General features: G+C 45.1%; 1 protein-coding gene, 27 non-coding genes and 1 pseudogene across 28 annotated transcripts in view; 8 read left to right on the top strand and 21 right to left on the bottom strand.

Moving 5' to 3' along the window:
• The window catches only part of LOC141323603 (uncharacterized), a 118,083-nt gene that overhangs the window by 29,839 nt on the left and 61,590 nt on the right, over positions 1–26,654 (bottom strand). The gene's annotated exons all lie outside the window — the stretch shown is intronic.
• On the top strand, positions 4,620–4,691 carry trnae-cuc (transfer RNA glutamic acid (anticodon CUC)). Its single transcript has one exon. It is a non-coding gene; the product is annotated as a tRNA-Glu (tRNA).
• Positions 4,798–4,881, bottom strand: trnay-gua (transfer RNA tyrosine (anticodon GUA)). The gene is given in 2 exon segments: positions 4,798–4,833; positions 4,845–4,881. It is a non-coding gene; the product is annotated as a tRNA-Tyr (tRNA).
• Positions 5,009–5,157, bottom strand: trnae-uuc (transfer RNA glutamic acid (anticodon UUC)). Its single transcript has 2 exons — positions 5,121–5,157; positions 5,009–5,043 (listed from the first exon to the last, which is right to left on the bottom strand). It is a non-coding gene; the product is annotated as a tRNA-Glu (tRNA).
• On the top strand, positions 6,551–6,622 carry trnae-cuc (transfer RNA glutamic acid (anticodon CUC)). The gene has a single exon. It is a non-coding gene; the product is annotated as a tRNA-Glu (tRNA).
• On the bottom strand, positions 6,729–6,812 carry trnay-gua (transfer RNA tyrosine (anticodon GUA)). The gene is given in 2 exon segments: positions 6,729–6,764; positions 6,776–6,812. It is a non-coding gene; the product is annotated as a tRNA-Tyr (tRNA).
• trnae-cuc (transfer RNA glutamic acid (anticodon CUC)) lies at positions 7,612–7,683 on the top strand. Its single transcript has one exon. It is a non-coding gene; the product is annotated as a tRNA-Glu (tRNA).
• Positions 7,790–7,873, bottom strand: trnay-gua (transfer RNA tyrosine (anticodon GUA)). The gene is given in 2 exon segments: positions 7,790–7,825; positions 7,837–7,873. It is a non-coding gene; the product is annotated as a tRNA-Tyr (tRNA).
• On the top strand, positions 8,552–8,623 carry trnae-cuc (transfer RNA glutamic acid (anticodon CUC)). Its single transcript has one exon. It is a non-coding gene; the product is annotated as a tRNA-Glu (tRNA).
• trnae-cuc (transfer RNA glutamic acid (anticodon CUC)) lies at positions 9,613–9,684 on the top strand. Its single transcript has one exon. It is a non-coding gene; the product is annotated as a tRNA-Glu (tRNA).
• trnay-gua (transfer RNA tyrosine (anticodon GUA)) lies at positions 9,791–9,874 on the bottom strand. Its single transcript is given in 2 exon segments — positions 9,791–9,826; positions 9,838–9,874. It is a non-coding gene; the product is annotated as a tRNA-Tyr (tRNA).
• On the bottom strand, positions 11,307–11,390 carry trnay-gua (transfer RNA tyrosine (anticodon GUA)). The gene is given in 2 exon segments: positions 11,307–11,342; positions 11,354–11,390. It is a non-coding gene; the product is annotated as a tRNA-Tyr (tRNA).
• Positions 13,189–13,260, top strand: trnae-cuc (transfer RNA glutamic acid (anticodon CUC)). Its single transcript has one exon. It is a non-coding gene; the product is annotated as a tRNA-Glu (tRNA).
• trnay-gua (transfer RNA tyrosine (anticodon GUA)) lies at positions 13,367–13,450 on the bottom strand. Its single transcript is given in 2 exon segments — positions 13,367–13,402; positions 13,414–13,450. It is a non-coding gene; the product is annotated as a tRNA-Tyr (tRNA).
• On the bottom strand, positions 13,578–13,726 carry trnae-uuc (transfer RNA glutamic acid (anticodon UUC)). Its single transcript has 2 exons — positions 13,690–13,726; positions 13,578–13,612 (listed from the first exon to the last, which is right to left on the bottom strand). It is a non-coding gene; the product is annotated as a tRNA-Glu (tRNA).
• On the bottom strand, positions 14,062–14,134 carry trnar-acg (transfer RNA arginine (anticodon ACG)). The gene has a single exon. It is a non-coding gene; the product is annotated as a tRNA-Arg (tRNA).
• Positions 14,250–14,321, top strand: trnae-cuc (transfer RNA glutamic acid (anticodon CUC)). The gene has a single exon. It is a non-coding gene; the product is annotated as a tRNA-Glu (tRNA).
• On the bottom strand, positions 15,330–15,401 carry trnae-uuc (transfer RNA glutamic acid (anticodon UUC)). The gene has a single exon. It is a non-coding gene; the product is annotated as a tRNA-Glu (tRNA).
• trnar-acg (transfer RNA arginine (anticodon ACG)) lies at positions 15,737–15,809 on the bottom strand. Its single transcript has one exon. It is a non-coding gene; the product is annotated as a tRNA-Arg (tRNA).
• Positions 15,925–15,996, top strand: trnae-cuc (transfer RNA glutamic acid (anticodon CUC)). The gene has a single exon. It is a non-coding gene; the product is annotated as a tRNA-Glu (tRNA).
• On the bottom strand, positions 17,185–17,255 carry trnae-uuc (transfer RNA glutamic acid (anticodon UUC)). Its single transcript has one exon. It is a non-coding gene; the product is annotated as a tRNA-Glu (tRNA).
• Positions 17,591–17,663, bottom strand: trnar-acg (transfer RNA arginine (anticodon ACG)). Its single transcript has one exon. It is a non-coding gene; the product is annotated as a tRNA-Arg (tRNA).
• On the bottom strand, positions 17,958–18,041 carry trnay-gua (transfer RNA tyrosine (anticodon GUA)). The gene is given in 2 exon segments: positions 17,958–17,993; positions 18,005–18,041. It is a non-coding gene; the product is annotated as a tRNA-Tyr (tRNA).
• Positions 19,115–19,186, bottom strand: trnae-uuc (transfer RNA glutamic acid (anticodon UUC)). The gene has a single exon. It is a non-coding gene; the product is annotated as a tRNA-Glu (tRNA).
• On the bottom strand, positions 19,984–20,054 carry trnae-uuc (transfer RNA glutamic acid (anticodon UUC)). The gene has a single exon. It is a non-coding gene; the product is annotated as a tRNA-Glu (tRNA).
• On the bottom strand, positions 20,389–20,461 carry trnar-acg (transfer RNA arginine (anticodon ACG)). Its single transcript has one exon. It is a non-coding gene; the product is annotated as a tRNA-Arg (tRNA).
• On the bottom strand, positions 20,756–20,839 carry trnay-gua (transfer RNA tyrosine (anticodon GUA)). Its single transcript is given in 2 exon segments — positions 20,756–20,791; positions 20,803–20,839. It is a non-coding gene; the product is annotated as a tRNA-Tyr (tRNA).
• On the bottom strand, positions 25,664–25,792 carry LOC141346460 (5S ribosomal RNA; annotated as a pseudogene).
• Positions 25,877–25,995, bottom strand: LOC141319367 (5S ribosomal RNA). The gene has a single exon (XR_012353627.1). It is a non-coding gene; the product is annotated as a 5S ribosomal RNA (ribosomal RNA).

Here is a 26,654-nt window from a genome sequence, read left to right as displayed (position 1 = left end):
TGAAAAATAAAATGTATCATGATTTCAACAAAATTGTGGAGCAAAAACATATGTGTGTGTATATATTTATCATTAGAAATATTGCAAATCAGCATTTTAGTGTGACTTTACTAAGGACTGGCATAATGATGCTATAAATCAAATTGAATCACATAATACAATCACATATAATATAAGTTATATTTTGAAATGCATTCACATAAAAAGTATCATAAATTTAAATGATATATTATATTATATTATATACTATACTATACTATACATATATATATATATATATATATATATATATATATATATATATATATATATATATATATTACATATTATATAATATAGACTATTCAAAAACATTAAACAATCTTAATGATCCCAAACTTTGACCAGTTATATGTTTTAAATTAAGTGCCATTGAATTTGACAATGCAATGATGATAGTCTTGGATATGTGAGAAAATCTTTATAATTTAAACTGCATCACTTCTAACCTTACTTAAATCAGCATATTCATGATATCTTCCCCCTTAAATTGTTTTCTGCTGATTCATTCAAGAATCAATCAAGTGTCTGTCTTTATGAATGTATCAATGATTCATCGATTCAAAAATTATTTAACTAAAAAAAACAAAAAACGCTGATTTATTCTGTAACAAAACACTAATTATTACTTGTTAATTGAATGAGAAATCTGCAATCGTGGTTATGTTCTGAAAACAGCTTTCTCTTTTGGTCCGCTCACGTTGCTTAACTAGGCTACATCGTATGTAATTTTATTGAATTTAATACTTTTAATGCCCCGCGGAAACCCTGTCTGATCATCAGCCCTACACTAAAATGGAAACATACCTGGAGTTGACTCAGGCCTCTCTGCTGAGGTCTCCTTCACTAGGAACATCAGTTCCGCTGGAAGAGCCACAGGTGTCTTCCCCTTTAGGCCTGGAGAGGCTGGAGCTTCACAAACGTAAAAAGACCAATTATTATATTTATGTAACCAAAATAATCTCAACATTTGATTACATGATCTAGATTACAGTGTTTTTACCATCAGCTGGTGATGCCTTCAATCCAGCACTTGTATCAGGAGTTGGTTTGGATAGTGCAGCAGATGGAACTATAACATACAAAACCATCAGTCATTTCAGAGCATACAATATATGCTAGTAATAGTATAGTGCTGGTGTTAGTAGGAACTAAAACAGCCAGTTTCCTTCTCCTGCCTGTCATAGATTTAAAATGCTTACATTTACACACTGTGTACCTTGAGACCATCTTACAGTTTTTTTTCAGTCGCTAACAAGCGTTTGTCCAAACAGTTGTCACATTTTCAAAACTCTAAACACAATTAGCACAGCATCGGTCTTTTGTGGCCATACCATTCATACATTTCATGTCGTTTTCACCCAATATGGAGTCAGTGAACACATTTCCACAGTGCTTACATTTTCTTAATAAACAAGCTATACCTACCAACAAAATTATGGATTGTTTTTGTAGTATTTATGAATGTTAACACAACATCCCACAAAAGAAAAAACAATGTTTCAAACCTTAGATACAGTATAAAAACCTGTACCCTGTAAAAAAAGTATGAATTACAGTTTTTCAATCGCTAACAAGCGCTTACCCATACTTCAGATACTTTTTCTAAACTCTTAAGACAGACTCACATCTACAAAACATAATTAGCCAAAGGGATAATTTTCGTCTCAAAAATACATGCATCTCTCACTGCATCTGCTCTTCTCGCTGCATCTCTCACTGCATCTGCATCTCTCACTGCTTTTCTCACTGCATCTGCTCCTCTCACTGCATCTCTCACTGCTCCTGCATCACTGCATCTCTCACTGCTCTCACTGCATCTGCATCTCTCACTGCATCTCTCACTGCATCTCTCACTGCTTTTCTCACTGCATCTGCTCCTCTCACTGCATCTCTCACTGCATCTCTCACTGCATCTGCTCCTCTCACTGCATCTCTCACTGCATCTCTCACTGCATCTGCTCCTCTCACTGCATCTCTCACTGCTCCTGCTCCTCTCACTGCATCTCTCACTGCATCTCTCACTGCATCTGCTCCTCTCACTGCATCTCTCACTGCTCCTGCTCCTCTCACTGCATCTCTCACTGCTCCTGCTCCTCTCACTGCATCTGCTCCTCTCACTGCATCTCTCACTGCTCCTGCATCTCTCACTGCATCTGCTCCTCTCACTGCATCTGCTCCTCTCACTGCTCCTGCATCTCTCACTGCATCTGCTCCTCTCACTGCATCTCTCACTGCTCCTGCATCTCTCACTGCTCCTCTCACTGCTCCTGCTCCTCTCACTGCTCCTCTCACTGCATCTCTCACTGCATATAGCTAGGTATAGCTTGTCTGTTAAGAAAATGTAAGCATTGTGTAAATGTGTTCACTGACTCCATATTGGGTGAAAACGACATGAAATGTGTGAATGGTATGGCCACAAAAGACCGATGCTGTGTTTAGAGTTTTGAAAATGTGACAACTGTTTGGACCAAACTCTTGTTAGCGACTGAAAAAAAACTGTAATAATTGAATAACAGTGGTGATAAGTTTCTGGATGTACTATACATTCAATATATGATTACCACATAATATATGTCTCAACTCACAAACAAATGAATCATGTTCATTCATGTATTTCATTCACTTTCTATTGCATTGAATTATCATCATTTCCTGAAATGTGGCATGTGAAATGATCATGCTTAACATACTAAACATACAGTACTTTATATTTCTTTTATTTGTTTGTTGTTTATGTGATTTACAATATTTGATGTACTATAAACTATAAAGCAAAACAAGTCAAATTGTTTTATTTAGCACCGCAAGTGGAATTAAGTGGAATTTATTTGATTTCAATTCTGTTTCCTGACATTCCAATTCCAAATCAAATTTCATTCCAGGAAGTGAACTGGAATTTACCATTCATTCTCAATTCAATTCATGAATGGCCCCAATCCTGTTTGGAAACATGCGGCCTAACCCTGAAGATCGCAGAGATTGGATACATTAATTCTGTGCATTTTTTAGTTCGTTTTAGCTATATAAGTAAAACTTAATTAAATCCCACAGACATGCCAAACCAATGTACTATCCTAAACACTACTCACTAGTCTGAGCAGGAGGAGCAATCTGACTCAGTGAACAAGCATGCATTCAAGTGTTAATACCCAATGAAACATGAATGCAGAACAAAATGCATACTTACCCTCATTGTAGTTGGTATCAATTCATCATGGCACGAATTCATAGTCCTTAGGACAGTTGGAATGATGCACATTCTCCCTGGAAGAACAGCACTTTTTTCTGCATCTTGATCTACCATGAAAGAAAACTGAATTTTAGGTTTATTTGTCAAAACCAATCAAACTCTTTGCACTGTTATGTTATAACATATATGCCCTTTACATTGCGCAAGGCATATATATATGCACACACATACGGTCTGAGATAAAGTTATCAAATCAACTGTAAACATCTATAAATATTATTCCCTGTCATGCACAAGACTAGTTTTCTTTTTCAGAATATTCCTTTTATTATTAGTAGTGTATATAAAAATAATTAAGGAATATTCTGTCTTGTGCATGACAGGGAATACTATTTAGATATTTTTACAGATGGTTTGGTAGCTTCATCTCAAAAGGTTATGTTGTTTAATGGATGTGTATTATTTCACACATTGAAAGTTGTAAAATTATTATAAAGCCCAAACATTTGTTTCTAAAATTAGTCTATTAAGCCTTGTGCAACGTAAAGGACATATAAAGTCTACCTTATCTAATTTGCACAAAGGATTTACAGCAGTAAGCTACCTTAGACAGTGCAATGTGTATCTGCGAGTTATCAACACATTACTACTGAAATCTATGATATACCATAGCTTATTTAACATCACCAAATGAAAACCATTCACATTAACATAAACAAAACATATTCATTCATTATTTAGCTCGTATTTACCACAAGCCAAACGAGTGAAGTCATGGTAACCAAACGGATAATTTAACCGAATGACATAAGTACTGTACACATGAACAGATAAAACGATCGTGTTCATTCATAACTTTGCGTGCAAATCAACCTTTGATGATATAATAGTAAACAAAAGCGGACAGCGTAAAGTTTAGAAGCGACCAACGGAGCGAAGCGGGCGTTTTCGCTCAACAACTAATTGGATATCATTATTAAAGGCACCAAAAACGTAAGCTATAAGGTAATAAATATAAATAAAGTAGCTTACCTTTGATAGATGTGCTGAATAAACTGAACGAGGCAGATCTTCACTGAATGTATTTCACGCTCCGAGTCAGTATGAAAATGGCGACTTCAAACTTCCCGGGGAGACGAAACACGGAAGAGCGCCACTAGAGCGTCAGTGGACAAAAGAATATTGCATCCGTAGTGGATTAGCACAACCATTGAGAATGAATGGGAAACGGTTTAGGGCTGTTTAGCAAAACTATTCTCGGCTGCTGCGCCCACCGTCTGGGGGACCTCGTGCTTGCGCCCGACTTGTTGGTTTTCGACGTGACAGAAGCCTGTATTGCTGTCTGCTTGTTCTCATGGTATTAGCAGGCCAGCGTTTGATATGCTCTTCCCTGGTGGTCTAGTGGTTAGGATTCGGCGCTCTCACCGCCGCGGCCCGGGTTCGATTCCCGGTCAGGGAAAGTGCTTTTGCCTCCCCCCCCAACGGCAGACTGCGAAATCAAGCTCTGTTGGTGGCTTTCAGAAGGCCAAACCCCCCCCAAAAAGGTGGGCACGTGAAAAACGAAGTCCTTCGAGCCGGAGTCGAACCAGCGACCTAAGGATTGCCGACGCCTCTACAGTCCTCCGCTCTACCAGCTGAGCTATCGAAGGCACGGGTCGGTGGGGTCACAACCTCGGCCTATTATGTTTCTGCAGCTCGACTACTGACCAAAACATGGCTTTCGATGCAGGAAGACGTGCGGCCCGTTTTGAAGAGGCAAGCAAAGAGGAGCCCGCCTTCCAATACCGGGATTCGAACCCGGGCCGCCTGGGTGAAATCCAGGAATCCTGACTGGTAGCAAGAAGGAGCCAGCCATCCCTTACCGGGAGTCAAACCAAGGCCGCCTGGGTGAAAACCAGGAATCCTGACCGCTAGACCATATGGGAACTGGTCAGTGGAAGCCTTGTCCGGGTAAAAAAAAAAAGATTTTAAACTGCATTACGCAAAAATTTGGATTTGGCGGCGATCACACCGAACGCGCTTTTGCAGTTGGAGGCGCTTCTTTTGAATGGTTTTCTGTTGGCAGTGAGCGTTCTGCGCGCTGTTTATGCGCCCCGGCGCCTGACGTTTGTGCAGGAGCGCTCTGAGCGCCTGAAGTTGAAAAAAAAAAATCAACACTGAGCGGAAAAATGCCCAACGTCATTCGCGTTCTTTTCCATTGTCCAATCGAATGAATGGAGAGGCGGGTCTTCTGTTGTGGTGACGAAAGTTTACCGTTGCTTAAAAAGTCCAGAGACTGCAAGAAATGGAGGAGAAACCTTTGGTGTCTATCGTGGGTAACCCGGAGCTGTATTATTTATGTTTCTGCTAATATGACAGTTTACTTAACGGCAAAAACTAAGATTTTAGAGCACTTGCGTTATAATCCTTTGATTTGACTGACAGGACAGCTGTTTTGTCGTTGCTTAAAACTAAAATAGGCGTTTGGTGTTTTTATTTAAACCTAAATAAGTTCGTCTACCAGCTGAGCTATCGAAGGCACGGGTCGGTGGGGTAGCAACCTCGGCCTATTATGTTTCTGCAGCTCGACTACTGACCAAAAAATGGCTTTCGATGCAGGAAGACGTGCGGTCCGTTTTGAAGAGGCAAGCAAAGAGGAGCCCGCCTTCCAATACCGGGAATCGAACCCGGGCCGCCTGGGTGAAATCCAGGAATCCTGACTGGTAGCAAAAAGGCGCCAGCCATCCCTTACCGGGAGTCAAACCAAGGCCGCCTGGGTGAAAACCAGGAATCCTGACCGCTAGACCATATGGGAACTGGTCAGTGGAAGCCTTGTCCGGGTAAATTTTTTTTTCCAAAAATACTCACGCCACGCATTCGAAAAAACAAGCGTGGTCTTGCATTGTAACCGTTATTTCAAGGTAAAACACCCTATTGCCGATCTGTCAAGGTTCAGAAAAGAAAAAAGCATGAGATTAACGATGAAACTGAGACACGCTTTTAACCGGGGTAAATTGCTGATTATTGGCTAGTTCGGATTTCATTTCGTGTCCAACTTTTCCTCAAAGCCCGGCTGGCACGTAGGAATAGGGCAACAATTTGGCAAGCCCGTGACATCAAAACCATACTGCATTACGCAAAAAGAAGAGAGCAAGCCAGCCTGGAGTCGAACCTAGAATCTTCTGATCCGTAGTCAGACGCGTTATCCATTGCGCCACTGGCCCACCGTCTGGGGAATCTCGTGCTTGCGCCCGACTTGTTGGTTTTCGACGTGACAGAAGCCTGTATTGCTGTCTGCTTGTTCTCATGGTATTAGCAGGCCAGCGTTTGATATGCTCTTCCCTGGTGGTCTAGTGGTTAGGATTCGGCGCTCTCACCGCCGCGGCCCGGGTTCGATTCCCGGTCAGGGAAAGCGTTTTTGCCTCCCCCCCCGACGGCAGACTGTGAAATCAAGCTCTGTTGGCGGCTTTCAGAAGGCCAAACCCCCCCAAAAAAGGTGGGCACGTGAAAAACGAAGTCCTTCGAGCCGGAGTCGAACCAGCGACCTAAGGATTGCCGACGCCTCTACAGTCCTCCGCTCTACCAGCTGAGCTATCGAAGGCACGGGTCGGTGGGGTCACAACCTCGGCCTATTATGTTTCTGCAGCTCGACTACTGACCAAAAAATGGCTTTCGATGCAGGAAGACGTGCGGCCCGTTTTGAAGAGGCAAGCAAAGAGGAGCCCGCCTTCCAATACCGGGATTCGAACCCGGGCCGCCTGGGTGAAATCCAGGAATCCTGACTGGTAGCAAAAAGGAGCCAGCCATCCCTTACCGGGAGTCAAACCAAGGCCGCCTGGGTGAAAACCAGGAATCCTAACTGCTAGACCATATGGGAACTGGTCAGTGGAAGCCTTGTCCGGGTAAATTTTTTTGTCCAAAATTACTCACGCCACGCATTCGAAAAACCAAGCGTGGTCTTGCATTGTAACCGTTTTTTCAAGGAAAAACACCCTATTGCCGATCTGTCAAGGTTCAGAAAAGAAAAAAGCATGAGATTAACGATGAAACTGAGACACGTTTTCAACCGGGTAAATTGCTGATTATTGGCTAGTTCGGATTTCATTTCGTGTCCAACTTTTCCTCAAAGCCTGGCTGGCACGTAGGAATAGGGCAACAATTCGGCAAGCCCGTGACATCAAAACCATACTGCATTACGCAAAAAGAAGAGAGCGAGCCAGCCTGGAGTCGAACCTAGAATCTTCTGATCCGTAGCCAGACGCGTTATCCATTGCGCCACTGGCCCACCGTCTGGGGAACCTCGTGCTTGCGCCCGACTTGTTGGTTTTCGACGTGACAGAAGCCTGTATTGCTGTCTGCTTGTTCTCATGGTATTAGCAGGCCAGCGTTTGATATGCTCTTCCCTGGTGGTCTAGTGGTTAGGATTCGGCGCTCTCACCGCCGCGTCCCGGGTTCGATTCCCGGTCAGGGAAAGCGCTTTTGCCTCCCCCCCCAACGGCAGACTGTGAAATCAAGCTCTGTTGGCGGCTTTCAGAAGGCCAAACCCCCCCAAAAAAGGTGGGCACGTGAAAAACGAACTCCTTCGAGCCGGAGTCGAACCAGCGACCTAAGGATTGCCGACGCCTCTACAGTCCTCCGCTCTACCAGCTGAGCTATCGAAGGCACGGGTCGGTGGGGTCACAACCTCGGCCTATTATGTTTCTGCAGCTCGACTACTGACCAAAAAATGGCTTCCGATGCAGGAAGACGTGCGGCCCGTTTTGAAGAGGCAAGCAAAGAGGAGCCCGCCTTCCAATACCGGGATTCGAACCCGGGCTGCCTGGGTGAAATCCAGGAATCCTGACTGGTAGCAAAAAGGCGCCAGCCATCCCTTACCGCGAGTCAAACCAAGGCCGCCTGGGTGAAAACCAGGAATCCTGACCGCTAGACCATATGGGAACTGGTCAGTGGAAGCCTTGTCCGGGTATATTTTTTTGTCCAAAAATACTCACGCCACGCATTCGAAAAACCAAGCGTGGTCTTGCATTGTAACCGTTATTTCAAGGAAAAACACCCTATTGCCGATCTGTCAAGGTTCAGAAAAGAAAAAAGCATGAGATTAACGATGAAACTGAGACACGCTTTCAACCGGGTAAATTGCTGATTATTGGCTAGTTCGGATTTCATTTCGTGTCCAACTTTTCCTCAAAGCCCGGCTGGCACGTAGGAATAGGGCAACAATTCGGCAAGCCCGTGACATCAAAACCATACTGCATTACGCAAAAAGAAGAGAGCGAGCCAGCCAGGAGTCGAACCTAGAATCTTCTCATGGTATTAGCAGGCCAGCGTTTGATATGCTCTTCCCTGGTGGTCTAGTGGTTAGGATTCGGCGCTCTCACCGCCGCGGCCCGGGTTCGATTCCCGGTCAGGGAAAGCGCTTTTGCCTCCCCCCCCGACGGCAGACTGTGAAATCAAGCTCTGTTGGCGGCTTTCAGAAGGCCAAACCCCCCCAAAAAAGGTGGGCACGTGAAAAACGAACTCCTTCGAGCCGGAGTCGAACCAGCGACCTAAGGATTGCCGACGCCTCTACAGTCCTCCGCTCTACCAGCTAAGCTATCGAAGGCACGGGTCGGTGGGGTCACAACCTCGGCCTATTATGTTTCTGCAGCTCGACTACTGACCAAAAAATGGCTTTCGATGCAGGAAGACGTGCGGTCCGTTTTGAAGAGGCAAGCAAAGAGGAGCCCGCCTTCCAATACCGGGAATCGAACCCGGGCCGCCTGGGTGAAATCCAGGAATCCTGACTGGTAGCAAAAAGGCGCCAGCCATCCCTTACCGGGAGTCAAACCAAGGCCGCCTGGGTGAAAACCAGGAATCCTGACCGCTAGACCATATGGGAACTGGTCAGTGGAAGCCTTGTCCGGGTAAATTTTTTTTTCCAAAAATACTCACGCCACGCATTCGAAAAAACAAGCGTGGTCTTGCATTGTAACCGTTATTTCAAGGTAAAACACCCTATTGCCGATCTGTCAAGGTTCAGAAAAGAAAAAAGCATGAGATTAACGATGAAACTGAGACACGCTTTTAACCGGGGTAAATTGCTGATTATTGGCTAGTTCGGATTTCATTTCGTGTCCAACTTTTCCTCAAAGCCCGGCTGGCACGTAGGAATAGGGCAACAATTTGGCAAGCCCGTGACATCAAAACCATACTGCATTACACAAAAAGAAGAGAGCAAGCCAGCCTGGAGTCGAACCTAGAATCTTCTGATCCGTAGTCAGACCATTATCCATTGCGCCACTGGCCCACCGTCTGGGGAATCTCGTGCTTGCGCCCGACTTGTTGGTTTTCGACGTGACAGAAGCCTGTATTGCTGTCTGCTTGTTCTCATGGTATTAGCAGGCCAGCGTTTGATATGCTCTTCCCTGGTGGTCTAGTGGTTAGGATTCGGCGCTCTCACCGCCGCGGCCCGGGTTCGATTCCCGGTCAGGGAAAGCGTTTTTGCCTCCCCCCCCGACGGCAGACTGTGAAATCAAGCTCTGTTGGCGGCTTTCAGAAGGCCAAACCCCCCCAAAAAAGGTGGGCACGTGAAAAACGAACTCCTTCGAGCCGGAGTCGAACCAGCGACCTAAGGATTGCCGACGCCTCTACAGTCCTCCGCTCTACCAGCTGAGCTATCGAAGGCACGGGTTGGTGGGGTCACAACCTCGGCCTATTATGTTTCTGCAGCTCGACTACTGTTAGAACCTCGTTTCTGGGTCACTGCAGTTTCTCAGGTCTGTCGAGTGGATCAGCAACAAGCGCGCTTGGGATAGACAACAACACACCAAAGTCTAATACAAGTTGGTTTATTGTTATCTACCAAAGAAGATGGGGCAGTCCCATCTTTTATACAGCACCCTTACAAGCCTTCATGTAGGCGGGGGTTCACATATCATTTAAGCAAATACTTCTACATATGGGAAGGAAAATTACAGATGATCCAGGGCAACTATAAGGAAGAGAGGAAGATAGTGCAGCCGCACTCAACTGGTTTCCTGCCGACAGATAACCCTGAAACAGACAGACAAAACATTCCCAGACAGAACTGTATCATCACACTCTTAACTGAAGCAAACCGTGAAAGACAAGAAACTACAAAATATTAACTTTAGAAAACTTCACTGCAAAACACATTAATTCTTATAACTACTGACCAAAAAATGGCTTATGATGCAGGAAGACGTGCGGCCCGTTTTGAAGAGGCAAGCAAAGAGGAGCCCGCCTTCCAATACCGGGATTCGAACCCGGGCCGCCTGGGTGAAATCCAGGAATCCTGACTGGTAGCAAAAAGGAGCCAGCCATCCCTTACCGGGAGTCAAACCAAGGCCGCCTGGGTGAAAACCAGGAATCCTAACTGCTAGACCATATGGGAACTGGTCAGTGGAAGCCTTGTCCGGGTAAATTTTTTTTTCCAAAAATACTCACGCCACGCATTCGAAAAAACAAGCGTGGTCTTGCATTGTAACCGTTATTTCAAGGAAAAACACCCTATTGCCGATCTGTCAAGGTTCAGAAAAGAAAAAAGCATGAGATTAACGATGAAACTGAGACACGCTTTTAACCGGGTAAATTGCTGATTATTGGCTAGTTCGGATTTCATTTCGTGTCCAACTTTTCCTCAAAGCCCGGCTGGCACGTAGGAATAGGGCAACAATTCGGCAAGCCCGTGACTTCAAAACCATACTGCATTACGCAAAAAGAAGAGAGCGAGCCAGCCAGGAGTCGAACCTAGAATCTTCTGATCCGTAGTCAGACGCATTATCCATTGCGCCACTGGCCTACCGTCTGGGGGACCTCGTGCTTGCGCCCGACTTGTTGGTTTTCGACGTGACAGAAGCCTGTATTGCTGTCTGCTTGTTCTCATGGTATTAGCAGGCCAGCGTTTGATATGCTCTTCCCTGGTGGTCTAGTGGTTAGGATTCGGCGCTCTCACCGCCGTGGCCCGGGTTCGATTTTCCGGTCAGGGAAAGTGCTTTTGCCTCCCCCCCCAACGGCAGACTGCAAAATCAAGCTCTGTTGGCGGCTTTCAGAAGGCCAAACCCCCCCAAAAAAGGTGGGCACGTGAAAAACGAACTCCTTCGAGCCGGAGTCGAACCAGCGACCTAAGGATTGCCGACGCCTCTACAGTCCTCCGCTCTACCAGCTGAGCTATCGAAGGCACGGGTCGGTGGGGTCACAACCTCGGCCTATTATGTTTCTGCAGCTCGACTACTGACCAAAAAATGGCTTTCGATGCAGGAAGACGTGCGGTCCGTTTTGAAGAGGCAAGCAAAGAGGAGCCCGCCTTCCAATACCGGGATTCGAACCCGGGCCGCCTGGGTGAAATCCAGGAATCCTGACTGGTAGCAAAAAGGCGCCAGCCATCCCTTACCGGGAGTCAAACCAAGGCCGCCTGGGTGAAAACCAGGAATCCTGACCGCTAGACCATATGGGAACTGGTCAGTGGAAGCCTTGTCCGGGTAAATTTTTTTTTCCAAAAATACTCACGCCACGCATTCGAAAAAACAAGAGTGGTCTTGCATTGTAACCGTTATTTCAAGGTAAAACACCCTATTGCCGATCTGTCAAGGTTCAGAAAAGAAAAAAGCATGAGATTAACGATGAAACTGAGACACGCTTTTAACCCTCTGGGCCTCTTCGGTCATTTTTGACCGAAAAATTTTATGTTTTGAATTTTTAAAAATCGTAGCTTCATCAGAACGAGATGACACTTGGTGACTTTTGTTGCATTAGCTATGTGAGTACAAAAAAAAATCAGTGACATGATTCGGATATGTTAAAGGGTCAAAAAAAAAATAGTCACACTTGGCTCCTTCGCGGTCAAAAATGACCGACATAGGAAATGAATGGGAAATACGAAAAAATGTGATAATTCAGATAATCTTTTGGTAATACAAGCTACAAATGAGCAACTGTGCTGAAAAGAAGTGTTCAGCAAGCAAGGACTGACCACTCTAAAATAACAAAAGTACAGAACTGACACACACACGCACACACACGCGCGCACACACACACACAGACACACACACAGACACACAGAAATAAGCAGAAAAATGCAAAACCTGATATTTATACAATCAAAAAAATATCTAAACCTTGCCAAAATGTATCTTTTAGAATGTCTGAAATATATTTCTAAATGCAAAGCCTAATAAAATGAAGAAACAATAAAAAGAAAAAAAACAATAGGAATCCCAAAGCCCCTGTATATTTGTATATAGGGAGATACAGGAGTTTACATGGCATTACACAAGTTTTATTTTTTATGCCACTAGATGGTGCAATTTTTACTTAAAAAAAAATGGATTTTAAATGCTTTTACTCTATTTTAATGTGAAATGTTGTATTTATTGAAAAATAATAAATACATAATTAATTAAAAAATATAATATAAAATATAAATCTACTGGGAAAAAATTGCTCATTAAAACTGTATAAATATTGCATAGATTCATAAAAAATGCTCAAAATTCTAAATAATAATGACAAAATATTATTGAACAAAAATATATTTAATTGATTTTCCTGAAGAAAAAAAAAAGTTACTTTTTAAGGCTTCGGTCACTTTTGACCGCGAGGGAGCCAAGTGTGACCCCTTAATGAGGAGGCCCAGAGGGTTAACCGGGGTAAATTGCTGATTATTGGCTAGTTCGGATTTCATTTCGTGTCCAACTTTTCCTCAAAGCCCGGCTGGCACGTAGGAATAGGGCAACAATTCGGCAAGCCCGTGACATCAAAACCATACTGCATTACGCAAAAAGAAGAGAGCAAGCCAGCCTGGAGTCGAACCTAGAATCTTCTGATCCGTAGTCAGACGCGTTATCCATTGCGCCACTGGCCCACCGTCTGGGGAACCTTGTGCTTGCGCCCGACTTGTTGGTTTTCGACGTGACAGAAGCCTGTATTGCTGTCTGCTTGTTCTCATAGTATTAGCAGGCCAGCGCTTGATATGCTCTTCCCTGGTGGTCTAGTGGTTAGGATTCGGCGCTCTCACCGCCGCGGCCCGGGTTCGATTCCCGGTCAGGGAAAGCGCTTTTGCCTCCCCCCCCAACGGCAGACTGTGAAATCAAGCTCTGTTGGCGGCTTTCAGAAGGCCAAACCCCCCCAAAAAAGGTGGGCACGTGAAAAACGAACTCCTTCGAGCCGGAGTCGAACCAGCGACCTAAGGATTGCCGACGCCTCTACAGTCCTCCGCTCTACCAGCTGAGCTATCGAAGGCACGGGTCGGTGGGGTCACAACCTCGGCCTATTATGTTTCTGCAGCTCGACTACTGACCAAAAAATGGCTTTCGATGCAGGAAGACGTGCGGCCCGTTTTGAAGAGGCAAGCAAAGAGGAGCCCGCCTTCCAATACCGGGATTCGAACCCGGGCCGCCTGGGTGAAATCCAGGAATCCTGACTGGTAGCAAAAAGGCGCCAGCCATCCCTTACCGCGAGTCAAACCAAGGCCGCCTGGGTGAAAACCAGGAATCCTGACCGCTAGACCATATGGGAACTGGTCAGTGGAAGCCTTGTCCGGGTAAATTTTTTTGTCCAAAAATACTCACGCCACGCATTCGAAAAACCAAGCGTGGTCTTGCATTGTAACCGTTATTTCAAGGAAAAACACCCTATTGCCGATCTGTCAAGGTTCAGAAAAGAAAAAAGCATGAGATTAACGATGAAACTGAGACACGCTTTCAACCGGGTAAATTGCTGATTATTGGCTAGTTCGGATTTCATTTCGTGTCCAACTTTTCCTCAAAGCCCGGCTGGCACGTAGGAATAGGGCAACAATTCGGCAAGCCCGTGACATCAAAACCATACTGCATTACGCAAAAAGAAGAGAGCGAGCCAGCCTGGAGTCGAACCTAGAATCTTCTGATCCGTAGTCAGACGCGTTATCCATTGCGCCACTGGCCCACCGTCTGGGGAACCTCGTGCTTGCGCCCGACTTGTTGGTTTTCGACGTGACAGAAGCCTGTATTGCTGTCTGCTTGTTCTCATGGTATTAGCAGGCCAGCGTTTGATATGCTCTTCCCTGGTGGTCTAGTGGTTAGGATTCGGCGCTCTCACCGCCGCGGCCCGGGTTCGATTCCCGGTCAGGGAATGGCTTTCGATGCAGGAAGACGTGCGGCCCGTTTTGAAGAGGCAAGCAAAGAGGAGCCCGCCTTCCAATACCGGGATTCGAACCCGGGCCGCCTGGGTGAAATCCAGGAATCCTGACTGGTAGCAAGAAGGAGCCAGCCATCCCTTACCGGGAGTCAAACCAAGGCCGCCTGGGTGAAAACCAGGAATGCTGACCACTAGACCATATAAAAACTGGTCAGCGGAAGCCTTGTCCGTGTAAAAAAAAAAAGATTTTAAACTGCATTACGCAAAAATTTGGATTTGGCGGCGATCAGAACCGAACGCGCTTTTGCAGTTGGAGGCGCTTCTTTTGAATGGTTTTCTGTTGGCAGTGAGCGTTCTGCGCGCTGTTTATGCGCCCCGGCGCCTCACGTTTGTGCAGGAGCGCTCTGAGCGCCTGAAGTTGAAAAAAAAAATCAACACTGAGCGGAAAAATGCCCAACGTCATTCGCGTTCTTTTCCATTGTCCAATCGAATGAATGGAGAGGCGGGTCTTCTGTTGTGGTGACGAAAGTTTACCGTTGCTTAAAAAGTCCAGAGACTGCAAGAAATGGAGGAGAAACATTTGGTGTCTATCGTGGGTGACCCGGAGCTGTATTATTTATGTTTCTGCTAATATGACAGTTAACTTAATGGCAAAAACTAAGATTTTAGAGCACTTGCGTTATAATCATTTGATTTGACTGACAGGACAGCTGTTTTGTCGTTGCTTAAAACTAAAATAGGCGTTTGGTGTTTTTATTTAATCCTAAATAAGTTCGTCTACCAGCTGAGCTATCGAAGGCACGGGTCTGTGGGGTCCCAACCTCGGCCTATTATGTTTCTGCAGCTCGACTGCTGGCCAAAAAATGGCTTTCGACGCAAAAAGACGTGTGGCCCGTTTTGAAGAGGCAAGCAAAGAGGAGCCCGCCTTCCAATTCCGGGAGTCAAACCAAGGCCGCCTGGGTGAAAACCAGGAATCCTGACTGGTAGCAAAAAGGAGCCCGCCTTCCCATACCGGGAGTCGAACCCTGGTCGCCTGGGTGAAAACCAGGAATCCTGACCGCTAGACCATATGGGAACTGGTCAGTGGAAGCCTTGTCCGGGTAAATTTTTTTTTCCAAAAATACTCACGCCACACATTCGAAAAAACAAGCGTGGTCTTGCATTGTAACCGTTATTTCAAGGAAAAACACCCTATTGCTGATCTGTCAAGGTTCAGAAAAGAAAAAAGCATGAGATTAACGATGAAACTGAGACACGCTTTTAACCGGGTAAATTGCTGATTATTGGCTAGCTCGGATTTCATTTCGTGTCCAACTTTTCCTCAAAGCCCGGCTGGCACGTAGGAATAGGGCAACAATTCGGCAAGCCCGTGACATCAAAACCATACTGCATTACGCAAAAAGAAGAGAGCGAGTCAGCCAGGAGTCGAACCTGGAATCTTCTGATCCGTAGTCAGACGCGTTATCCATTGCGCCACTGGCCCACCGTCTGGGGAACCTCGTGCTTGCGCCCGACTTGTTGGTTTTCGACGTGACAGAAGCCTGTATTGCTGTCTGCTTGTTCTCATGCTATTAGCAGGCCAGCGTTTGATATGCTCTTCCCTGGTGGTCTAGTGGTTAGGATTCGGCGCTCTCACCGCCGCGGCCCGGGTTCGATTCCCGGTCAGGGAAAGCGCTTTTGCCTCCCCCCCAACGGCAGACTGTGAAATCAAGCTCTGTTGGAGGCTTTCAGAAGGCCAAACCCCCCCCCAAAAAAGGTGGGCACGTGAAAAACGGACTCCTTCGAGCCGGAGTCAAACCAGCGACCTAAGGATTGCCGACGCCTCTACAGTCCTCCGCTCTACCAGCTGAGCTATCGAAGGCACAGGTCAGTGGGGTCACAACCTCGGCCTATTATGTTTCTGCAGCTCGACTACTGACCAAAAAATGGCTTTCGATGCAGGAAGACGTGCGGCCCGTTTTGAAGAGGCAAGCAAAGAGGAGCCAGCCATCCCTTACCGGGAGTCAAACCAAGGCCGCCTGGGTGAAAACCAGGAATCCTGACCGCTAGACCATATGGGAACTGGTCAGTGGAAGCCTTGTCCGTGTAAAAAAAAAAAAAGATTTTAAACTGCATTACGCAAAAATTTGGATTTGGCGGCGATCACACCAAACGCGCTTTTGAAGTTGGAGGCGCTTCTTTTGAATGGTTTTCTGTTGGCAGTGAGCGTTCTGCGCGCTGTTTATGCGCCCCGGCGCCTCACGTTTGTGCAGGAGCGCTCTGAGCGCCTGAAGTTGAAAAAAAAAATCAACACTGAGCGGAAAAATGCCCAACGTCATTCGCGTTCTTTTCCATTGTCCAATCGAATGAATGGAGAGGCGGGTCTTCTGTTGTGGTGACGAAAGTTTACCGTTGCTTAAAAAGTCCAGAGACTGCAAGAAATGGAGGAGAAACCTTTGGTGTCTATCGTGGGTAACCCGGAGCTGTATTATTTATGTTTCTGCTAATATGACAGTTTACTTAACGGCAAAAACTAAGATTTTAGAGCACTTGCGTTATTATCCTTTGATTTGACTGACAGGACAGCTGTTTTGTCGTTGCTTAAAACTAAAATAGGCGTTTGGTGTTTTTATTTAAACCTAAATAAGTTCGTCTACCAGCTGAGCTATCGAAGGCACGGGTCTGTGGGGTCCCAACCTCGGCCTATTATGTTTCTGCAGCTCGACTGCTGGCCAAAAAATGGCTTTCGACGCAAAATGACGTGTGGCCCGTTTTGAAGAGGCAAGCAAAGAGGAGCCCGCCTTCCAATTCCGGGAGTCGAACCCTGGTCGCCTGGGTGAAAACCAGGAATCCTGACTGGTAGCAAAAAGGAGCCAGCCTTCCCATACCGGGAGTCGAACCCGGCCGCCTGGGTGAAAACCAGGAATCCTGACCGCTAGACCATATGGGAACTGGTCAGTGGAAGCCTTGTCCGGGTAAATTTTTTTGTCCAAAAATACTCACGCCACGCATTCGAAAAACCAAGCGTGGTCTTGCATTGTAACCGTTATTTCAAGGAAAAACACCCTATTGCCGATCTGTCAAGGTTCGGAAAAGAAAAAAGCATGAGATTAACGATGAAACTGAGACACGCTTTTAACCGGGTAAATTGCTGATTATTGGCTAGTTCGGATTTCATTTCGTGTCCAACTTTTCCTCAAAGCCCGGCTGGCACGTAGGAATAGGGCAACAATTCGGCAAGCCTGTGACATCAAAACCATACTGCATTACGCAAAAAGAAGAGAGCGAGCCAGCCAGGAGTCGAACCTAGAATCTTCTGATCCGTAGTCAGACGCGTTATCCATTGCGCCACTGGCCCACCGTCTGGGGAACCTCGTGCTTGCGCCCCACTTGTTGGTTTTCGACGTGACAGAAGCCTGTATTGCTGTCTGCTTGTTCTCATGGTATTAGCAGGCCAGCGTTTGATATGCTCTTCCCTGGTGGTCTAGTGGTTAGGATTCGGCGCTCTCACCGCTGCGGCCCGTGTTCGATTCCCGGTCAGGGAAAGCGCTTTTGCCTCCCCCCCCCAACGGCAGACTGTGAAATCAAGCTCTGTTGGCTGCTTTCAGAAGGCCAAACCCCCCCAAAAAAGGTGGGCACGTGAAAAACGAACTCCTTCGAGCCGGAGTCGAACCAGCGACCTAAGGATTGCCGACGCCTCTACAGTCCTCCGCTCTACCAGCTGAGCTATCGAAGGCACGGGTCGGTGGGGTCACAACCTCGGCCTATTATGTTTCTGCAGCTCGACTACTGACCAAAAAATGGCTTTCGATGCAGGAAGACGTGCGGCCCGTTTTGAAGAGGCAAGCAAAGAGGAGCCCGCCTTCCAATACCGGGATTCGAACCCGGGCCGCCTGGGTGAAATCCAGGAATCCTGACTGGTAGCAAAAAGGAGCCAGCCATCCCTTACCGGGAGTCAAACCAAGGCCGCCTGGGTGAAAACCAGGAATGCTGACCGCTAGACCATATGGGAACTGGTCAGTGGAAGCCTTGTCCGTGTAAAAAAAAAAAGATTTTAAACTGCATTACGCAAAAATTTGGATTTGGCGGCGATCACACCGAACAAGCTTTTGCAGTTGGAGGCGCTTCTTTTGAATGGTTTTCTGTTGGCAGTGAGCGTTCTGCGCGCTGTTTATGCGCCCCGGCGCCTCACGTTTGTGCAGGAGCGCTCTGAGCGCCTGAAGTTGAAAAAAAAAAATCAACACTGAGCGGAAAAATGCCCAACGTCATTCGCGTTCTTTTCCATTGTCCAATCGAATGAATGGAGAGGCGGGTCTTCTGTTGTGGTGACGAAAGTTTACCGTTGCTTAAAAAGTCCAGAGACTGCAAGAAGTGGAGGAGAAACCTTTGGTGTCTATCGTGGGTAACCCGGAGCTGTATTATTTATGTTTCTGCTAATATGACAGTTTACTTAACGGCAAAAACTAAGATTTTAGAGCACTTGCGTTATAATCCTTTGATTTGACTGACAGGACAGCTGTTTTGTCGTTGCTTAAAACTAAAATAGGCGTTTGGTGTTTTTAATTAAACCTAAATAAGTTCGTCTACCAGCTGAGCTATCGAAGGCACGGGTCTGTGGGGTCCCAACCTCGGCCTATTATGTTTCTGCAGCTCGACTGCTGGCCAAAAAATGGCTTTCGACGCAAAAAGACGTGTGGCCCGTTTTGAAGAGGCAAGCAAAGAGGAGCCCGCCTTCCAATTCCGGGAGTCGAACCCTGGTCGCCTGGGTGAAAACCAGGAATCCTGACTGGTAGCAAAAAGGAGCCCGCCTTCCCATACCGGGAGTCGAACCCTGGTCGCCTGGGTGAAAACCAGGAATCCTGACCGCTAGACTATATGGGAACTGGTCAGTGGAAGCCTTGTCCGTGAAAAAAAAAAAAAGATTTTAAACTGCATTACGCAAAAATTTGGATTTGGCGGCGATCACACCGAACGCGCTTTTGCAGTTGGAGGCGCTTCTTTTGAATGGTTTTCTGTTGGCAGTGAGCGTTCTGCGCGCTGTTTATGCGCCCCGGCGCCTCACGTTTGTGCAGGAGCGCTCTGAGCGCCTGAAGTTGAAAAAAAAAATCAACACTGAGCGGAAAAATGCCCAACGTCATTCGCGTTCTTTTCCATTGTCCAATCGAATGAATGGAGAGGCGGGTCTTCTGTTGTGGTGACGAAAGTTTACCGTTGCTTAAAAAGTCCAGAGACTGCAAGAAATGGAGGAGAAACCTTTGGTGTCTACCGTGGGTAACCCGGAGCTGTATTATTTATGTTTCTGCTAATATGACAGTTTACTTAATGGCAAAAACTAAGATTTTAGAGCACTTGCGTTATAATCCTTTGATTTGACTGACAGGACAGCTGTTTTGTCGTTGCTTAAAACTAAAATAGGCGTTTGGTGTTTTTATTTAAACCTAAATAAGTTCGTCTACCAGCTGAGCTATCGAAGGCACGGGTCTGTGGGGTCCCAACCTCGGCCTATTATGTTTCTGCAGCTCGACTGCTGGCCAAAAAATGGCTTTCGACGCAAAATGACGTGTGGCCCGTTTTGAAGAGGCAAGCAAAGAGGAGCCCGCCTTCCAATTCCGGGAGTCGAACCCTGGTCGCCTGGTTGAAAACCAGGAATCCTGACTGGTAGCAAAAAGGAGCCAGCCTTCCCATACCGGGAGTCGAACCCGGCCGCCTGGGTGAAAACCAGGAATCCTGACCGCTAGACCATATGGGAACTGGTCAGTGGAAGCCTTGTCCGGGTAAATTTTTTGTCCAAAAATACTCACGCCACGCATTCGAAAAACCAAGCGTGGTCTTGCATTGTAACCGATATTTCAAGGAAAAACACCCTATTGCCGATCTGTCAAGGTTCGGAAAAGAAAAAAGCATGAGATTAACGATGAAACTGAGACACGCTTTTAACCGGGTAAATTGCTGATTATTGGCTAGTTCGGATTTCATTTCGTGTCCAACTTTTCCTCAAAGCCCGGCTGGCACGTAGGAATAGGGCAACAATTCGGCAAGCCTGTGACATCAAAACCATACTGCATTACGCAAAAAGAAGAGAGCGAGCCAGCCAGGAGTCGAACCTAGAATCTTCTGATCCGTAGTCAGACGCGTTATCCATTGCGCCACTGGCCCACCGTCTGGGGAACCTCGTGCTTGCGCCCCACTTGTTGGTTTTCGACGTGACAGAAGCCTGTATTGCTGTCTGCTTGTTCTCATGGTATTAGCAGGCCAGCGTTTGATATGCTCTTCCCTGGTGGTCTAGTGGTTAGGATTCGGCGCTCTCACCGCTGCGGCCCGTGTTCGATTCCCGGTCAGGGAAAGCGCTTTTGCCTCCCCCCCCCAACGGCAGACTGTGAAATCAAGCTCTGTTGGCGGCTTTCAGAAGGCCAAACCCCCCCAAAAAAGGTGGGCACGTGAAAAACGAACTCCTTCGAGCCGGAGTCGAACCAGCGACCTAAGGATTGCCGACGCCTCTACAGTCCTTCGCTCTACCAGCTGAGCTATCGAAGGCACGGGTCGGTGGGGTCACAACCTCGGCCTATTATGTTTCTGCAGCTCGACTACTGACCAAAAAATGGCTTTCGATGCAGGAAGACGTGCGGCCCGTTTTGAAGAGGCAAGCAAAGAGGAGCCCGCCTTCCAATACCGGGATTCGAACCCGGGCCGCCTGGGTGAAATCCAGGAATCCTGACTGGTAGCAAAAAGGAGCCAGCCATCCCTTACCGGGAGTCAAACCAAGGCCGCCTGGGTGAAAACCAGGAATGCTGACCGCTAGACCATATGGGAACTGGTCCGTGGAAGCCTTGTCCGTGTAAAAAAAAAAAGATTTTAAACTGCATTACGCAAAAATTTGGATTTGGCGGCGATCACACCGAACAAGCTTTTGCAGTTGGAGGCGCTTCTTTTGAATGGTTTTCTGTTGGCAGTGAGCGTTCTGCGCGCTGTTTATGCGCCCTGGCGCCTCACGTTTGTGCAGGAGCGCTCTGAGCGCCTGAAGTTGAAAAAAAAATCAACACTGAGCGGAAAAATGCCCAACGTCATTCGCGTTCTTTTCCATTGTCCAATCGAATGAATGGAGAGGCGGGTCTTCTGTTGTGGTGACGAAAGTTTACCGTTGCTTAAAAAGTCCAGAGACTGCAAGAAATGGAGGAGAAACCTTTGGTGTCTATCGTGGGTAACCCGGAGCTGTATTATTTATGTTTCTGCTAATATGACAGTTTACTTAACGGCAAAAACTAAGATTTTAGAGCACTTGCGTTATAATCCTTTGATTTGACTGACAGGACAGCTGTTTTGTCGTTGCTTAAAACTAAAATAGGCGTTTGGTGTTTTTATTTAAACCTAAATAAGTTCGTCTACCAGCTGAGCTATCGAAGGCACGGGTCTGTGGGGTCCCAACCTCGGCCTATTATGTTTCTGCAGCTCGACTGCTGGCCAAAAAATGGCTTTCGACGCAAAATGACGTGTGGCCCGTTTTGAAGAGGCAAGCAAAGAGGAGCCCGCCTTCCAATTCCGGGAGTCGAACCCTGGTCGCCTGGGTGAAAACCAGGAATCCTGACTGGTAGCAAAAAGGAGCCCGCCTTCCCATACCGGGAGTCGAACCCGACACCTGGGTGAAAACCAGGAATCCTGACCGCTAGACCATATGGGAACTGGTCAGTGGAAGCCTTGTCCGTGTAAAAAAAAAAAGATTTTAAACTGCATTACGCAAAAATTTGGATTTGGAGGCGATCACACTGAACGCGCTTTTGCAGTTGGAGGCGCTTCTTTTGAATGGTTTTCTGTTGGCAGTGAGCGTTCTGCGCGCTGTTTATGCGCCCCGGCGCCTCACGTTTGTGCAGTTTTTTTCAGTCGCTAACAAGCGTTTGTCCAAACAGTTGTCACATTGTCAAAACTCTAAACACAATTAGCACAGCATCGGTCTTTTGTGGCCATACCATTTCCACATTTCATGTCGTTTTCACCCAATACGCAGTCAGAGAACACATTTCCACAATGCTTACATTTTCTTAATAGACAAGCTATACCTCCCAACAAAATTATGGATTGTTTTTGTAGTATTTCCGAATGTTAACACACAACATCCCACAATAGCAAAAACAATATTCTAAACCTTAGATACAGTATAAAACCTCTGCTTCTGCAATGATATCAGTTCAAAAACAATATCAATATCAAAAATATATCTCAGCTGATAATAAACAAACAATTAAATAATTGACACACAGCTGATTTATGTTTATGTCTGGCTTAGACTCAGAGGCAGTGGTTATTTTTTTCTATTACATTTACACTTATACTAGCCTAGAATCTAGACGCGCCCCTAGCGGCAGCAAATTACATTTGCTTCTAAGGTCAGTCTAGTTACTCTCAATTCACTTAAATTTCCGAAAAATCCAAGATGTACCGGGCCAATCACGAGTCGGTGGGCAGGCTTAACATGATGACGACTGACCTGCGACCATAAGTTCAGTCAGACATGAATTCCTGGTTCCGTGAATTAAGCGTGGAAAACTGAACAGTATTTATTTTTTTACTTTTGATACACAGCCACGTCCATGTGTCCTGAGCAGGAGCTCGTTACATCTGAACGCGCTGTGGTGTAGAATACGCAAACACCGGAAACGATCTGTGGCGTGTATACGACACTCATGGTTTACACAGCACAAGAGATTGTGGATATAGCGGCTATTCAAAATGGTAATTACTTGCGCTTGTCCTGGTTGTTCAAACCCATTTAAAGCTGAAAAAGATTACGTTTGCTTGCGCAAACTCATCCTGGACTTTTTTTTTTTTTTTTACATATTTCCCCTTTCGATGTTTGCGTATACTACATCAAAGCGCGTTCACATGTGACGAGTCGAATCATAGATATGCTAAACTCGTGCTCATGACAGATGGACGTGGGTTTGTATCAAAGGTAAAAAGAAAATTATATAAATACTGTTCATGTTCTTGCAAAAAACGATCGTTTTGTGTCTTAGGACATCAATGTATCGTCACGAGCCGCAGGGTGTAATTTGGATTTGTCTGTGCATGTTTTTGTTTACTTTTAAAGGTTTAGTGCCCATCTATGTCTATTATTTAGCTGACAGACTGCACAGTGCACTGATTTTTGTTAAAAATCTTCGTCGCTCTGACTACGTCACCTGACCGACTAAGTCTCTGATTGGTTGTAGCGCTATCCTATTGCGTGGCGAGGAGTTTGAAAGACAACCGTTTATCCCACCTCTACGGTTGAGCCCTGTCTATGGAGAGTGCCCAGACCCTACATTTATGTTGGTCTGGCTTGCCAGGCTACACTTATACAGTAAAATGAGGACTTTGAGGAGTGATTTTTTGGAAACAGGGTTGGGGTCAATTCAGGAATGAACTCAACAATTCCAATTCAAAGAAGGAAATGGAATTTGAATGGAATTGGAATTGGAATTCAACAACAATTACAGGGAAACAGAGTTGGAATTGAATAGGAATTATAGGAAGTGGAATTAAATTCAGAGAAATTCCAATGAATTCCATTTATTGCTGTTTCTGAGCATCTATGTGTGATTGCACTTAGAGACATACATTTGAACTTTATTTATGATGCTTTACAAATACCAAGTAATGTATGAAATAGAGTTGATCAAATGCAATTAAATAAAATGAATGACAGTGGTGATAAGTTTCTCTATGCACTATACATTCAATATATGATTACCACATAATAGATGTCTCAACTCACAAAAAATGAGTCATGTTCATTCATGTATTTCATTCACTTTTTATTGCATCAAATTATAGTAATTTCCTGAAATTTGGCATGTGAAATGATCATACTTAACCAACTAAACATACAGTACTTTGTATTTCTTTTATATTTTTGTTGTTTATGTGATTTACAATATTTAATGTGTTATAAACTAGCAACTCAAATGGAATTTTTTGGAATTTTATTTCAATTCTGTTTCCTTACATTCCAATTCCAAATCCAATTCAATTCCAGGAAGTGAATTGGAATTTACCATTCATTCTCAATTCAATTAATTTCAAGATCGCAGAGATTAGATACAGTAATTATGTACCCCCCCCCCCCCCACACACACACACACACACACACACACACACTTTTTTTTATCTGGGCTTTTTGCTGTTTTTTTTTTTTTTTTTGAAAACAAACGTATTTGCTTTTTACTGGAATGCTTTTGAATGTGAACATTACTGTACATGTGGAAAGACAGTTCCCAACCAAGAAATTTAGTGTCAAAATTGTGGATTGCATGTTTTGCATGCAAATACCTGTAAAACTGAAACATAAAAAGTCTATGCAGTTTTTGTAATGTCAACAATAGCCAGTATTTTGAAACCTGGTGTACTTTGACTGACTGCTTGTACCTTGTGAAGTGAAAACAAGTGTTATTCTTTGACAGAATAATTTCATTTTGAGTGAGATTTCCAGTGTTTTGGTAAAGTTAGTGTGATCAGAGAAAGATGTGTTCTGTTTTGAAATGAAGAGTTAGTATATATTTAACAAAATGTATTTTTGAGAAGAAAATTATCCATTTGGCCAATTGTATTTTGTAGGTGCCATTCTGTGTTAAGAGTTTAGAAAAAGTATCTGAAGTATGGGTAAGCGCTTGTTAGCGATTGAAAAAAACTGTATATAAATAGTGAAGAAAAGGCAAAAGCTTACAGCACCTGGTATTCCCAGGCGGTCTCCCATCCAAGTGTAACAATCGGCCTTATCAGCCGAGTTACAAGACTAAAATGGGGTCAGATTTAACTTTGAGAGATGACTAGTGGTTAAAAGAATGAGACATAAAAGAAGATTGGTTTAAATAGATTTGGTTTATTTACAAGGTTCACATAAAAGACTTTAAAACAACACGATAAAACGAGGTAAACGCTGTTAAAAGAATACAGTTCATTTGTCCATACCCTAAAAACAGTCCAAGAATCCCAGTGTGTTGATATGTCCAATGTGAGTGTCCACCGGTGTATATACAATCCACAGAAAGTGTAATCCAAAGTTTGCAGGTGGTGAATGGAAAGGTGAGCTCTAAAATTAGCAACTCCTCAATCCAACAGTTTGGTGACTGTCCTTTGTTTGTCATGCTGCTCTCTTATACAGTTGTACTTCCTGCTTCCTGTCATGTGTCTAGTCACATGGCAGGCCAACCATCCATTTTTTAAAGACACACACTCACTTAAAATGTTAAGAGTAATAAAATGGCCTAAAAAACATGTAAAACACTTAAAACTCTATAATACATTTAAATGATTGTAATAAATAGAGCGGTAAAACACGTCTTTCTAAAAGCCAGCATATTATATAAATAGTGAAGAAAAGGCAAAAGCTTACAGCACCTGGTATTCCTAGGCGGTCTCCCATCCAAGTACTAAGCAGGCCCGAAGCTGCTTAGCTTCCGAGATCAGACGAGATCAGACGAGATCGGGCGCTCTCAGCGCGGTATGGCCGTAAGCGAGGGATGCTCCAAAAAGTGGGCCATTTAAAGATCAGCCTCCGTAAAAGCCAGCATATTATATAAATAGTGAAGAAAAGGCAAAAGCTTACAGCACCTGGTATTCCCAGGCGGTCTCCCATCCAAGTACTAAGCAGGTCCGACGCTGCTCAGCTTCCGAGATCAGACGAGATCGGGCGCTCTCAGCGCGGTATGACCGCAAGCGAGGGCTGCTCCAAAAAGTGGGCCATTTAAAGATCAGCCTCCGTAAAAGCCAGCATATTATATAAATAGTGAAGAAAAGGCAAAAGCTTACAGCACCTGGTATTCCCAGGCGGTCTCCCATCCAAGTGTAACAATCGGCCTTATCAGCCGAGTTACAAGACTAAAATGGGGTCAGATTTAACTGTGAGAGATGACTAGTGGTTAAAAGAATGAGACATAAAAGAAGATTGGTTTAAATAGATTTGGTTTATTTACAAGGTTCACATAAAAGACTTTAAAACAACACGATAAAACGAGGTAAACGCTGTTAAAAGAATACAGTTCATTTGTCCATACCCTAAAAACAGTCCAAGAATCCCAGTGTGTTGTTAAGTCCAATGTGAGTGTCCACCGGTGTATATACAATCCACAGAAAGTGTAATCCAAAGTTTGCAGGTGGTGAATGGAAAGGTGAGCTCTAAAATTAGCAACTCCTCAATCCAACAGTTTGGTGACTGTCCTTTGTTTGTCATGCTGCTCTCTTATACAGTTGTACTTCCTGCTTCCTGTCATGTGTCTAGTCACATGGCAGGCCAACCATCCATTTTTAAAGACACACACTCACTTAAAATGTTAAGAGTAATAAAATGGCCTAAAAAACATGTAAAACACTTAAAACT

The sequence above is a fragment of the Garra rufa genome, chromosome 1, assembly GCF_049309525.1.
Source record: "Garra rufa chromosome 1, GarRuf1.0, whole genome shotgun sequence".
NCBI classification, from domain to species: Eukaryota; Metazoa; Chordata; class Actinopteri; order Cypriniformes; family Cyprinidae; genus Garra; species Garra rufa.
Note: the sequence above shows the minus strand (reverse complement) of the source record. Positions and strands in the feature narration are given on the sequence as shown.